This window comes from Salmo trutta, chromosome 20 (genome assembly GCF_901001165.1).
Source record: "Salmo trutta chromosome 20, fSalTru1.1, whole genome shotgun sequence".
NCBI lineage: Eukaryota > Metazoa > Chordata > Actinopteri > Salmoniformes > Salmonidae > Salmo > Salmo trutta.
This window is the reverse complement of record NC_042976.1, coordinates 54,149,575-54,164,271: the sequence shown is the minus strand read 5'-3', so window position 1 is coordinate 54,164,271 and position 14,697 is coordinate 54,149,575. Positions and strand designations below refer to the sequence as shown.

Here is a 14,697-nt window from a genome sequence, read left to right as displayed (position 1 = left end):
GCAGTGGTTTACTAGCGGTCAAGTTATTTGACCGGCGTTCAGTGTTCACCCATCTTTATTTTACTACTACATCCCTGCTTGCTTACTACACTGAACAAAAATATAAACACAACATGTAAAGTGTTGGTCTCATGTTTCAGGAGCTGAAATAAAAAATCCCAAACATTTTCCATATGCACAAAAAGCTTACTTCTCTCAAATATTTTGCACAAATTTGTTTACATCCCTGTTAATAAGCATTTCTCCTTTGCCAAGATAATCCATCCACCTGACAAGTGTGGCATATCAAGAAGCTGATTAAACAGCATTATCATTTCACAGGGCACCTTGTGCTGAGGACAATAAAATACCTCTTTAAAATGTGCAGTTTGTCACACAACATAATGCCACAGATGTCTCAAGTTTTGAATGAGCGTGCAATTGGCATGCTGACTGCAGGAATGTCCACCAGAGCTGTTGCCAAGAGAATTTAATTAGAATTTCTCTACCATAAGCTGCCTCCAATGTCGTTTTAGAGAATTTGGCCAAACATCCAACCGGCTTCACAATCTAACCACGCTATCCCAGGACCTCCATATCTGAGGAGTATTTCTGTCTGTAATAAAGCCCTTTTGTGGGGAAAAAGTCATTCTGATTGGATGGGACTGGCTGCCAAGTGAATATATTCCCTCCCAGGCCCACCTATGGCTGCACCCCTGCCCAGTCATGTGAAATCTTGAAAGTTTGAAAGTTCTATAACATTTTATAATAACATTCAGTAATAAGTCTTTATTATTTTACCTTGAGGAGCACCTTGAAGAGCATCAATATTGCTGGAGTGTCTACAAAGGGAAGTAGAAAATTTGAATGGTGATACAGTGCTCCTGTGTTTTATATTTCTAATACATTTATACTTTAAAACATTTGTTTTAATTGTTTTATACTGAACAAAAATATAAGCGCAACATGCCACAATTTAAAATATTTTACTGAGTTACAGTTCATATAAGGAAATCAGTCAAAATTCATTAGGCCCTAATCTATGGATGTTTTTTATTTTACCTTTATTTAACTAGGCAAGTCAGTTAATAACTAATTCTTATTTACAATAACAGCCTGGACGACGCTGGGCCAATTGTGCACCACCCTATGGGACTCCCAATCACGGCCGGATGTGATACAGCCTGGATTCGAACCAGGGACTGTAGTGACGCCTCTTGCACTGAGATGCTGTGCCTTAGACCGCTGCGTCCTTGTGTGTGTTAGCTATTTAACTGTACTAGAATGCTTAAATGGCCGCTAAAATTTTAAATATTGGTTATCTGTATTTTTTTTTGGCAAGGAAAATATTGGATATTGGCCAAAAATATCATATCGGTGCATCACTACTAGCTAACGTTAGCTGGCTGGCTCCCTAGCTGACGTTATTATTCGTGTCCCAGAGCCATTTGCTTTTGTAGTTAGAGCCTAATGTTAGCTAGCTAACATTGAACCTGGTTGGTTAGCTCCCAGCACTGTGGCATTGTTGGCACTGTTCATTGTTGTTTAACTAGCTAACGTTAGCTGGCTGGCTTGTTAGCTAACATTACGTGACTTGTGTGAACGTACACTTTGTTTACCTAGCTAGGTTCATTGTTTACCTAGCTAGCTAGCTATATGTCTTAAGCTAAAGTTACATGACGTGTGTACAACACCCGTTGAATATGGCCAGTGTCAGTAAATGTCTGCCAAAAGCACAATTTCAAATTTTGCAACATAAGACTGAATCCAGGTGGTGAGTCATATATGAAAGGGGCAAAAGTTGGGTTTCTTATAAAGCATTAACTCAAAAACAGCCCAACCCCTGCTCAGGTAATTCTTCCCATTTCCACTATTTCACAGCATTATCGTACTGCTATAGATAACCATATTCCCAGGGATATTGTCAATAATAATCTTGTGACCATGAAGTTTAATTCCACTGTTAGCTCTGTTACTGTTAGCCCAATTGAGAAGGTATTATTTAAAATACAATAAATATGGATACCTCTGCTGCTTTCAAATCATGTATAAGGCTTGGGCTGTTACATATCAATGTTCGACGTTTGATGTCAAAGATGGACCTTCTTGATATCTGGGTGCATGTCACGAGCCCAGATATTTTGGTTCTCATAAAGACTTGGCTAAATGACTCGATCCTGGATAAAGACATTGACATTGCTGATTACAACATCCTCAGGTGTGACAGACTGAAAATAGGGTTGGCTATATATGGGAGGCAAAGGTCCCTTCTATATATAGATCCCCTATGGTATTGATCCCTAGCTCTTCCCATTGCTCAAGGTTAGAGGGGGCAAAAGAGGGAATCCTTGCAATAGGGAGCAGGAATGATATTGGTCTAAGGTCAAAATGGACCACAATTTGCTTCCAGATAAGGACTGTGCTATGTATAATAGGATTGTTTTAAATTTTTTTTTACTTTTACCCCTTTTTTCTCCCCAATTTCGTGGTACCCAATTGGTAGTTACAGTCTTGTCTCATCGCTGCAACTTCCGTACGGACTCGGAAAGGCGAAGGTCGAGAGCCATGCATCCCCCGAAACACAACCCAACCAAGCAGCAATGCTTCTTGACACAATGCCCATTTAACCTGGAAGCCAGCCACACCAATGTGTGGGAGGAAACACCGTACACCTGGTGACCGTATCAGTGTGCATGCGCCTGGAGTCACTAGAGTGCGATGGGACAAGGACATCCCTGCCAGCCAAACCCTCCCCTAACCCGAACGACTTTGGGCCAATTGTACGCGGCCCCGTAGGTCTCCTGGTCTCGAACCAGGATCTCTAGTGGCACAGCTAGCAACTGCGATGCAGTGCCTTAGACCACTGCGCCACTTGGAATTGCCACAGGACAAAATCACCGCGCCAATAGAGAAGGGGTGGCAATCCTTACGCTCCATACTAAACCAGCTGGATGACAGAGGTGCGTCATCCAGCCAAACATAACAGCATGGAGGTTAGAGGCTTAATAGTAAAATATGACAATCCTCCTTCCATCTTGTACATAAAGAGGTGTTTTTTACCTATCCTGTCTGTTTTATAATCCAAGATGAATGGATTGATAATTGAGTCCAGTTGTTTATGAAAGGACTTAGGTATGAATACCAGGATGTTTTGGAATAGGTCAAGTGGTTATGGGAGGAAGACAATTTTAATGGCATTAATTCTTCCAAGCAGGGAAATTGGGAGAATTCTCCAAAATGCTATGTTTGCCTTGAGTTTTTGCATCAGAGAGGGAAAATTCTCTTTAAATAGAGAGGAGTATTGTTTGGTACCTACAATTCCTAGATAACTTAAATGGAAGAAGTTCTAACCAAGAGGGCTTTGCAATCGTATGGGCATTAATTCGCTCTTGTTCCAATTTATTCTATATCCCGAGTACCAAACAGGTTAATCAAATCAACAATAGCTTGAATACTAGATTGGGGTTCCATTACATAATGGAGAATGTCATCTGCGTATAGAGAAATCTTATATGGAGTGTCTTTAGTATTATAGCTGTGTATTGTTGTGTGAGATCTGATTGCTTGAGCGAGAGGTTAATGGCTAGAGCAAAAGGCAGAGGCGACAACGCACAACCCCCTCTTGTCCCTCTATAAAGGTTAAATCGGGGTGACAATGATTGGTTAGTGAGTATTCTCGCACAGGGGTTCCTATATAAAAGCTGGATCCATTTTATTAACCCATCTCCAATATTGCATTTCTGTAGGAACTTAAATACAGTTGAAGTCAGAAGTTACCTTAGCCAAATGCATTTAAACTCAGTTTTTCACAATTCCTGACCTTTAATCCTAGTAAAAATTCCCTGTCTTAGGTCAGGTAGGATCACCTTTATTTTAAGAATGTGAAATGTCAGAATATTAGTAGAGAATGATTTATTTCAGCTTTTATTTCTTTCATCACATTCCCAGTGGGTCAGAAGTTTACATACACTCAATTAGTATTTGGTAGCATTGCCTTTAAATTGTTTAACTTCGGTCAAACGTTTCGGATAGCCTTCCACAAGCTTCCCACATTAAGTTGGGTGAACTTTGGCCCATTCCTCCTGACAGAGCTGGTGTAACTGAGTCAGGTTTGTAAGCCTCCTTGCTCGCACACGCTTTTTCAGTTCTGCCCACACATTTTCTATAGGTGTGAGGTCAGGGCTTTGTGATGGCCACTCCAATACCTTGACTTTGTTGTACTTAAGCCATTTTACCATAACTTTTGAAGTATGCTTGGGGTCATTGTCCATTTGGAAGACCCATTTGCGACCAAGCTTTAACTTCCTGACTGATGTCTTGAGATATTGCTTCAATATATCCACATAACTTTATTTCCTCATGATGCTATCTATTTTGTGAAGTGCACCAGACCCTACTGCAGCAAAGCACCCCCACAACATGATGCTGCCACCCCCGTGCTTCACGGTTGAGATGGTGTTCTTTGGCTTGCAAGCCTCCCCCTCCAAACATAAGGATGGTCATTATGGCCAAACAGTTCTATTTTTGTTTCATCAGACCAGAGGATATTTCTCCAAAAAGTACGATATTTTTTCCCCATCTGCAGTTGCGAACCGTAATCTGGCTTTTTTATGGCGGTTTTGGAGCAGTGGCTTCTTCCTTGCTGAGCGGACTTTCAGGTTATGTCGATATAGGACTTGTTTTACTGTGGATATAGATACTTTTGTACCTGTTTCCTCCAGCATCTTCACAAGGTCCTTTGCTGTTGTTCTGGGATTGATTTGCACTTTTCGCAACTAAGTGCGTTCATCTCTAGGAGACAGAACGCGTCTCCTTCCTAAGCGGTATGACGGCAACGTGGTCCCATGGTGTTTATACTTGCGTACTATTGTTTGTACAGATGAACGTGGTACCTTCAGGCGTTTGGAAATTGCTCCCAAGGATGAAGCAGACTTGCGGAGGTCTACAATTGTTTTTCTGAGGTCTTGGCTGATTTATTTTGATTTTACCATGATGTCAAGCAAAGAGGCACTGAGTTTGAAGGTAGGCCTTGAAATACATCCACAGGTACACCTCCAATTGACTCAAATGATGTCAATTAGCCTATCAGAAGCTTCTAAAGCCATTACAACATTTTCTGGAATTTTCCAAGCTGTTTAAAGGCACAGTCAACTTAGTGTATGTAAACTTCTGACCCACTGGAATTGTGATACAGTGAATTATAAGTGAAATAATCTATCTGTAAACAATTGTTGGAAAAATTACTTTTGTCATGCACAAAGTAGATGTCCTAAACGACTTGCCAAAACTATAGTTTGTTAACAAGACATTTGTGGAGTGGTTGAAAAACGAGTTTTAATGACTCCAACCTAAGTGTATGTAAACTTCCGACTTCAACTGTAGATAGGACCACTCAACTTTGTCAAAGGCCTTTTTGGGATATAACGGCAAGTTCCACGCTGGGTGACCTCGGAGAATACAAAATGTTGAAGAGGCGCCTGAGATTGAAGAATGAGTTTCTGTTAGGGATAAAGCCGGTCTGGTTGGAATGGAACCATTTGCCCACTAAAGTGCTAAGCCTGTGAGACAGTTTTTCCTAAGATCTTTTGGTCTGTATTGAGGAGAGATTTTGGTCTCTATAACCCTATTTCTTCCGGATCTTTACCCTTTTTATGTATAACTGTAATAACCAACTCATCCAAAGTAGGTGGGAGAGATCCGTCCTCATTGTCCTGAACAAACAGTTTGTGCAGGTAGGGGGAGAGAATGTTGCTGAATGTTTTATAGAATTCACCAGGGAACCCATCTGGGCCCGGGCTTTTTTCACCTTTATTTAACCAGGTAGGCCAGTTGAGAACAAGTTCTCATTTACAACTGTAACCTGGCCAAGATAAAGCAAAGCAGCGTGAAAAAAACAACAACACGTAGTTACACATGGGATAAACAAACATACAGTCAATAACACAATAGAAACATCTGTAGAAAGTGTGTGCAATTGAAGTAAGGAGGTAAGGCAATAAATAGGCCAATAGTGGCGAAGTAATTACAATTTAGCAATTTACACTGGAGTGATATATGTGCAGATGAGGATGTGCAAGTAGAAATACTGGTGTGCAAAAGAGCAGAAAAATAAAAACAAATATGAGGATGAGGTAGGTAGTTGGTTGGATGGGCTATTTACAGATGGGCTGTGTACAGCTGCAGCGATCTGTAAGCTGCTCTGACAGCTGACGCTTAAAGTTAGTGAGGGAGATATAAGTCGCCAACTTCAGTGATTTTTGCAATTCGTTCCAGTCATTGGCAATAGAGAACTGGAAGGAAAGGCGGCCAAAGCAGGTGTTGGCTTTGGGGATGACCAGTGAAATATACCTGCTGGAGTTCATGCTACGGGTGGGTGTTGCTATGGTGACCAGTGAGCTGAGATAAGGTGGAGCTTTACCTAGCAAAGACTTATAGATGACCTGGAGCCAGTGGGTTTTTGCAACGAATATGTAGCTAGGATCAGCCAAAGAGAACATTCAGGTCGCAGTGGTGGGTTGTAATATGTGGCTTTGATGACAAAACGGATGGCACTGTGATAGACTACATCCAATTTGCTGAGTAGAGTGTTGGAGGCTAATTTGTAAATGACATTGCCAAAGTCAAGGATCAGTAGGATAGTCAGTTTTATGAGGGTAAGTTTGGCAGCATGAATGAAGGAGGCTTTGTTGCGAAATAGGATGCCGATTCTAGATTAAACTTTGGATTGGAGATGCTTAATGTGAGTCTGGAAGGAGAGTTTACAGTCTAACCAGAGACTTAGGTATTTATAGTTGTCCACGTATTCTTAGTCAGAACCGTCCAGAGTAGTGATGCTAGTTGGGCAGGCGGGTGCTGGTAGCGATCGGTTGAAGAGCTTGCACTTAGTTTTACTTGCATTTAAAAGCAGTTGGAGGCCACGGGAGGAGTGTTGTATGGCGTTGAAGCTCATTTGGAGGTTTGTTAACATATTGTCCAAAGAAGGGCCAGATGTATACAGAACGTTGTCATCTGCGTGGAGGTGGATCAAAGAATCACCCGCAGCAAGTGCGACATCCTTGATATATACAGAGAAAAAGTTGGCCCGAGAATTGGACCCTGTGGCACCCCCATAGAGACTGCCAGAGGTCGGGACAACAGGCCCTCCGATTTGATACACTGAACTCTATCTGAGAAGTAGTTAGTGAACCAGGCGAGGCAATCATTAGAAAAAAATAAAGGCTGTTGAGTCTGCCGATAGGAATGTGGTGATTGACAGAGTCGAAAGCCTTGGCCAGGTCGATGAAGACGGCTGCACAGTACTGTCTTTTATCGATGGCGGTTAGGATATCGTTTAGGACCTTGAGCATGGCTGAGGTGCACCTGTGACTAGCTCGGAAACCAGATTGCATAGCGGAGAAGGTACGGTGGGATTCGAAATGGTTGATGGTCTTGCCACTCTTTTGAGATTTCATTGTTTCTCAAATTTCTCAGATTTTTCCTTATTCAGGAAGTTATTTTTCTGGTTCAGGAAGTCCTCCAAAAAGTTTAGTATAATTAAAGGGTTAGGATCTACTTTAGATATACAGTGCCCTCCACTAATATTGGCACCCTTGGTAAATATGAGCAAAACTGGCTGTGAAAAAACTGTCTGTGTTTATCCTCTTTGTCTTTCATTCAAAATATTCAGAAAAATCTAACCTTTAATTAAAGTAAAATAATTGAAAGAGAAAATGCATTATTATCATAAAAATATGTTTTTCCTCATATCTGTATGCCACAATTATTGGCACCCCTTCATTCAATACTTTGTGCAACCTCCCTTTGCCAAGATACCAGCTCTGAGTCTTCTCCTATAATGCGTAATGAGGTTGGACAAACATGAAAAGGTATCTGAGACCATTCCTCCATACATAATCTATCCAGATCCTTCAGATTCCGAGGTCCATGCTTGTGGACTCTCCTCTTCAGCTCATCCCACATGTTTTCTATGGGGTTTAGGTCAGGGGACTGGGATGGGCATGGCTAAACCTTGATTCTGTGGTCAGTGAACCATTTTTGTGTTGATTTTGAGGTGTGCTTTGGATCATTGTCCTGCTGGAAGATCCAACCACGGCCCAGTTTAAGCTTCCTAGCAGAGGCATTCAGGTTTTGATTTAATATCTGCTGGTACTCGGAGTCCATGATACCATGTATCCTAACAAGTTGTCCAGGACCTTTGGAAGAAAAACAGCCCCACAACATCAAAGATCCACTCCCATTCTTCACAGTGGGGATGAGGTACTTTTCTGCATGGTTATCTTTCTGCCTACGCCAAACCCACCTCTGGTGTTTGTTTCCAAAAAGCTCTATTTATGCCTCATCTGACCATAGAATCCGGTCCCATTGAAGTTCCAGTAACGTTTGGCAAACTGTAGGTGCTTGAGTGTGTTGTTCGATGACAGCAAAGTATTTTTTATGGCAACCCTCCCTAACAACTTGTGGTTATGTAGGTGGCGTCTGATCGTAGTTTTGGAGACTTTCTGACCCCAAGACCCAACTAAAGTCTGCAATTCTCCAGCTGTGATCCTTGGAGATTTTTTGGCTACTCGAACCATCCTCCTCACTGTACGTGGGGTCAATATAGACATACATCCTCTTCCAGGCCAATTGTTAACATCTCCAGTTGCTTTATACTTCTTAATTATTGCCCTGATAGTGGAAATGGGCATTTTCAACTGTTGAGTTTTTTTCTTATAGCCATTTCCTGAATTGTGCAGCTCAACAACCTTTTGTTGCACATCATTACTGTATTCTCGGGTCTTTCCCATAGTGATGGATGACTATGGGAACTTGGCCTGTGTGTCACCTCATTTTTATACCCCTGTGTAACAGGAAGTCATGGCTTACCACTTAAGTGTTCCTAATCACTCAGGTGAACTTAACGTAAAATATGAATGGGAATATACTTCAGTTAGATTTTACTCATAATAATTTCTAGGGGTGCCAATAATTGTGGCACACATGTTTCGAAAAAAAATATTTGTTTCATTTATTTCACATTTATTTTTTTTCAATCATTTTACTTAAATTAAAGGTTTGATTTTTGTGAATCTTTTGAATGAAAGACCAACAGGATAAACAGCAAAGAAATATTTTTCACAGCTGTTACGATGTATGCTGAGAGTCGGGAAGAAAGTTCAGGAGAATGAATACATTTAATAAATAAACGAACACAACAAGAAACATGAACAACGCACAGACGAAACAGAAACAGACACAATGACGCCTGGGGAAGAAACCAAAGGGAGTGACATATAAAGGGCAGGTAATCAAGGAGGTGATGGAGTCCAGGTGAGTGTCATAATGCACGTAACAATGGTGACAGGTGTGCGCCATAACGAGCAGCCTGGTGACCTAGAGGCCGGAGAGGGAGCACACGTGACAAGAGCCCGTTTGCTCATATTTACCAAGGGGGCCAATATTAGTGGAGGGCACTGTATATTGCGTATTGTAAAACTGACAGAATCTGTCCTTGGGGGAAGAGAGTAATTCCCCAGTTATTTTTTATGTTTCTCTATAAATGGATGACTAGCATTCTCCCTATCCAGTAAGTGAATTTGTCCCTCCAATTCTACACGTTTCTCTGTTTTGCCTTCAGCAGCCTGAAAATAGATGCTACAGCCTCTCAAATAAGCCTTCAGTGTTTCCCACAATACTGCTGGGGAAGTCTTTGTGTTGTCATTGGTATCAAAGAAAAATGTCATTTGGTCTTTAAGATGTTCACAGAATGTCGGTTCTGTGAGGATCTGAGGATTAAACCTCCAGACCCTCTCGCTTGATACAGTGCCACCAAATTTCAGGGAAAAGGTGAGTGGACTGTGGTCAGAGATTATAATATCATGATACCTCACATTACAGGTATAGGAATAATTTAGCATCAACCAAAAAGTAGTCAATTCAGGTATAAGCATTGTGGACATGAGAGTGAAAGGAGTATCTCTACCCGTAGGATTGGAGATCATTAAAATATTAAATAAGTTCAAATTCTTGATGTAGGTATTCAAGAATTCGCTTGAATAGGAGGTAGGGGTTCGCCGGGTAGAGGATCTATCCAAATATTGGTCTAGCACACAGTTAAGGTCCCCCCCAATGACCAGGTTCGTGTGGGAGATATCTGCAATCAGGGCAAGGACTCTTTTGAGGTGTGGTTAGCAATGTATGGTCAATAGATATTCAGTAGAGTTACAGAAGTAGAATAGATCCCTTCTATTTGGATCACATAGCGACCCTCTTTCCGCAATAGTGGTTTTATGTAGAAAGGGAATTCCTTTCCATACCAGAATTGCTGTGCTTCTCGTTTTTGCGGATAAGCTAGAATGATACACTTTACCCACCCACCTACATTTAAGTCTGCTATGAGAATTGTTTTTCAGATGGGTTTCTTGCAAAAATATAATATCAGATGAGAGTAATTTCAAGTGGGCTAGGACCTTGCCTCTCTTGATTGGTTCGTTGAAGCCCTTGACATTCCAGGAAGTAAATGTAAGCCCTCCTCTGGTTTGTAGTTCCTATGGTGGCCTGCATAACGTGCAACTCAATAAAAAGGTATGAAAGCGCACCAAACCATCAAGAGCAGCATATGTAGCACTCACACTCGAGCAGTATTCAACCGACCCTTCACCCCCAGCAAGGACCCTTACTCTCCACCCTGTCCCCCAACTTTCCCCAACATTTACCAAGCATATACAAATAGTAAAAATATATTACAAATCAAATTTACACTGTCAGGCCAATGCCAGAAATGCACGACCTCGAACGAGAGAGAAAATAAAATCCCAAATATACGTTCACCTATCAGTATCCCAGAACTTCTACTAACATATGAGCTGAGGAGGCTCCCGGAAATCAAGAGTTCATTTAGCATCTAATAAACAAAAACAGAATAAGTTGCAATGTAAACGTATTACGTACTTTAAGCGCCATCCTGGATCGAATCATGAGATAAGCAATATTTAACAGCTCAAGGTTATACTGCTGAGCAATGCAGGTCTAAACATAAACCATCAACCATCAATAGAAATAGACAGCAGTACATTTACATATTGTAGGTTGGGAACAGAACAAGGATCTTGCATTCAGAAATTTAGCAAGAGCAAGCCTGCTTCTCTCCACGAAACGGCTATTAGACCTAGTATAAAAAAAATACAAAAATAAATGTCCTATAGCTTTTGTAGCCTATGGCTCTTTTATGACCAAAAAGAGCTTCTGGACATCAGAACAACGATCACCTTGAACTGGACAAAGAATGTTTCTTCAATGAGTCGGACGAGAGGGATTTATTCCAGACAGCCGACGAGGCCCTCATCCCTGTCATTCGCAGGAGAAAAATACAGAGATATCACGGAAGGAGATCTGGGTGCCTTGTAAGGATCCGGCGATGAGTGGCTAATCTGCCTTTGCCATCGGTACTATTGGCCAACGTACAATCGCTGGATAATAAAGTGGATGAACTACAAGCACCTATATTCTACCAACAGGACATTAAAAACTGTAATATCTTATGTTTCACAGAATCGTGGCTGAACGACGACATGAATAACATACAGCTGGCGGGTTACACACTGTATCGGCAGGATAGAACAGCAGCCTCTGGTAAGACAAGGGTTGGCAGTCTATGTATATTTGTAAACAACAGCTGGTGCACGAAATCTAAGGGAGTCTCGAGGTTTTGATTGCGCGAGGTAGAGTATCTCATGATAAGGTGCAGACCACACTATCTACCAAGAGAGGTATCTATATTCTTCTTAGCTGTCTATTTACCACCACAAACCAATGCTGGCACTAGGACCGCACTCAATGAGCTGCATACGCCTATAAGCAAACAGGAAAACGCTCATCCTGAGGCGGAGCTCCTAGTGTCCGTGGACTTTAATGCAGGGAAACTTAAATCAGTTTTACCTAATTTCTACCAGCATGTAAATTTGCAACCAGAGGAGAATAAAGCTCTAGACCACTTTTACTCCACACACAGAGACGTGGACAAAGCTCTCCCTCGCCCTCGAATTTGGTTCCATAATTCTATCCTCCTGATTCCTGCTTACAAGCAAAAACTAAAGCAGGAAGCACCAATGAATCGGTCAATAAAAAAGTGGTCAGATGAAGCAGCTGCTAAGCTACAGGACTGTTTTGCTAGCACAGACTGGAATATGTTCCTGGATTCTTCCGATGGCATTTAAGAGTACACCACATTAGTCACTGGCTTCATCAATAAGTGCATCGATGACGTCGCCCCCACAGTGAATGTACGTACATACCCCAACCAGAAACCATGGATTACAGGCAACATCCACACTTAGCTAAAGGGTAGAGCTGCCACTTTCGAGGAGCGGGATTCTAACCCAGAAGCTTATAAGAAATCCCGCTATGCCCTCGAACGAACCAAACAAGAAAAGCATCAATACAGGACTAAGATCGAATCGTACTACACCGGCTCCGACGCTCGTCGGATGTGGCAGAGCTTGCAAACTATTACAGATTACAAAGGGAAGCACAGCCGAAATCTGCCCAGTGACACGAGCCTACCCGACGAGCTAAATTACTTTTATGCTCGCTTTATGGCAAGTATCACTGAAATATGCATGAGAGCACCAGCTGTTCCAAGCGACTGTGCGATCACGCTCTCCATAGCCGATGTGAATAAGACCTTTAAACAGGTCAACATTTACAAGGCTGCAGGGCCAGACGGATTACCAGAACATGTACTCCGAGCATGCGCTGACCAGCTGGCAAGTGTCTTCACTGACATTTTCAACCTTTCCCTGACCAAGTCTGTAATACCAACATGTTTCAAGCAGACCACCATAGTCCCTGTGCCCAAGTAACCTGTCTAAATGACAACCGACCCATAGCACGAAGTGCTTTGAAAGGATGGTCATGGCTCACATCAACACCATTATCCCAGAAACCCTAGAACACTCCAATTTGCATACCGCCCCAACAGATCTACAGATGACGCAATCTCTATTGCACTCCACACTGCCCTTTCACACTTGGACAAAAAGGAACACCTACGTGAGAATGCTATTCATTGGCCCTCGAAGCTCATCACTAAGCCAAGGACCCTGGGACTAAACACCTCCCTCTGCAACTGGATCCTGGACTTCCTGACGGGCCGCCCCCAGGTGGTGAGGGTAGGTAACAACACATCTGCCACGCTGATCCTCAGCACGGGAGCCCCTCAGGGGTGCGTGCTCAGTCCCCTCCTGTACTCCCTGTTCACCCATGACTGCATGGCCAAGCACAACTCCAACACCATCATTAAGTTTGCCGACGACACAACAGTGTCACCGACAACGATGAGACAGCCTCTAGGGAGGAGGTCAGATAACTGGCAGTGTGGTGCCAGGATAACAACCTCTCCCTCAACGTGATCAAGACAAAGGAGATGATTGTGGATTACAGGAAAAGGAGGACCGAGCACGCCCCCACTCTCATCGACGGGGCTGTGGTGGAGCAGGTTGAGAGCTTCAAGTTTGTTGGTGTCACCAACATCACTAACAAACTATCATGGTCCAAACACACTAAGACAGTGGTGAAGAGGGCATGACAATGCCTATTCCCCCTCAGGAGACTGAAAAGATTTCGCATGGGTCCTCAGATCCTCAAAAGCTCTGCAGCTGCACCATCGAGAGCATCCTGACCAGTTGCATCACCGCTTGGTATGGCAACTGCTCAGCCTCCAACCGCAAGGCACTTCAGAGGGTAGTGAGTATGGCCCAGGACATCACTGGGGCCAAGCTGCCTCCATCCAGGACCTCTATACCAGGCGGTGTCAGAGGAAGGCCCTAAAAATTGCCAAAGACTCCAGCCACTCTACTCATAAACTGTTCTCTCTGCTACCGTACAGGGCAAGCGGTACTGGAGTGCCAAGTCTAGGTCCAAAAGGCTTCTTAACAGCTTCTACCCCCAAACCATCAAATGGCTAACCGGACTATTTGCGCAGTACTACATAGATCCATGACCACATGGAACTCTATTCCACTTCAAGTAACTGATGCAAGCAGTAAAATTACATAAAAAAAACTGATATAAATACACCTTATGGAACAGCGGGGACTGTGAAGCAAGAAACACAGGCACAGACACATGCATACACACCAATGATAACATACACACTATACACACACGTACACATGGATTTAGTACTGTAGATATATGGTGGAGTAGGGGCCTGAGGGCACCCAGTGTGTTGTGAAACCTGTGAATGTATTGTAATGTTTTTTAGAATTGTATAACTGCCTTAATGTTGCTGCTTTGGCAGTAGCTAATGGGGATCCATAATAAATGCTGATACAAATACACATCATTGTATACATCATTGTATCAGAAAGTTGGCTGGCTCTCTTTGAAGTCTCGTAGATTGATGCACAGGGTTGGGGAGTAACTGATTACATGTAATCCATTACATGTAAAGGATTACAAAAAAACTGCAACTGTAATCCATTGCATTACCAGAATTAAAAAAAAAATAAGATTACAGATACTTTTGAAAAAAAGGGATTACACTTAAATTCAGGATGTTTGTGAAAAAAATCTTTGACACTTTGCTGTTTTCTCAATGACATTCGAATCAGCATTGAAAAAAGGCGCAAGTTTAAGCTGGTTCCACCTGAACGAGTCTGACCACAAGTCAGAGACCACTATGATGACACACCAAATGTGTTTGATTGATCGCGGGAGAAGAGCAGGAATAGGCTTTTG

General features: G+C 42.4%; 1 protein-coding gene across 1 annotated transcript in view; it reads left to right on the top strand.

Annotated features, from left to right (window-relative positions):
* Nucleotides 1–14,697, top strand: part of tbc1d4 (TBC1 domain family, member 4) — a 172,971-nt gene that overhangs the window by 78,434 nt on the left and 79,840 nt on the right. The gene's annotated exons all lie outside the window — the stretch shown is intronic.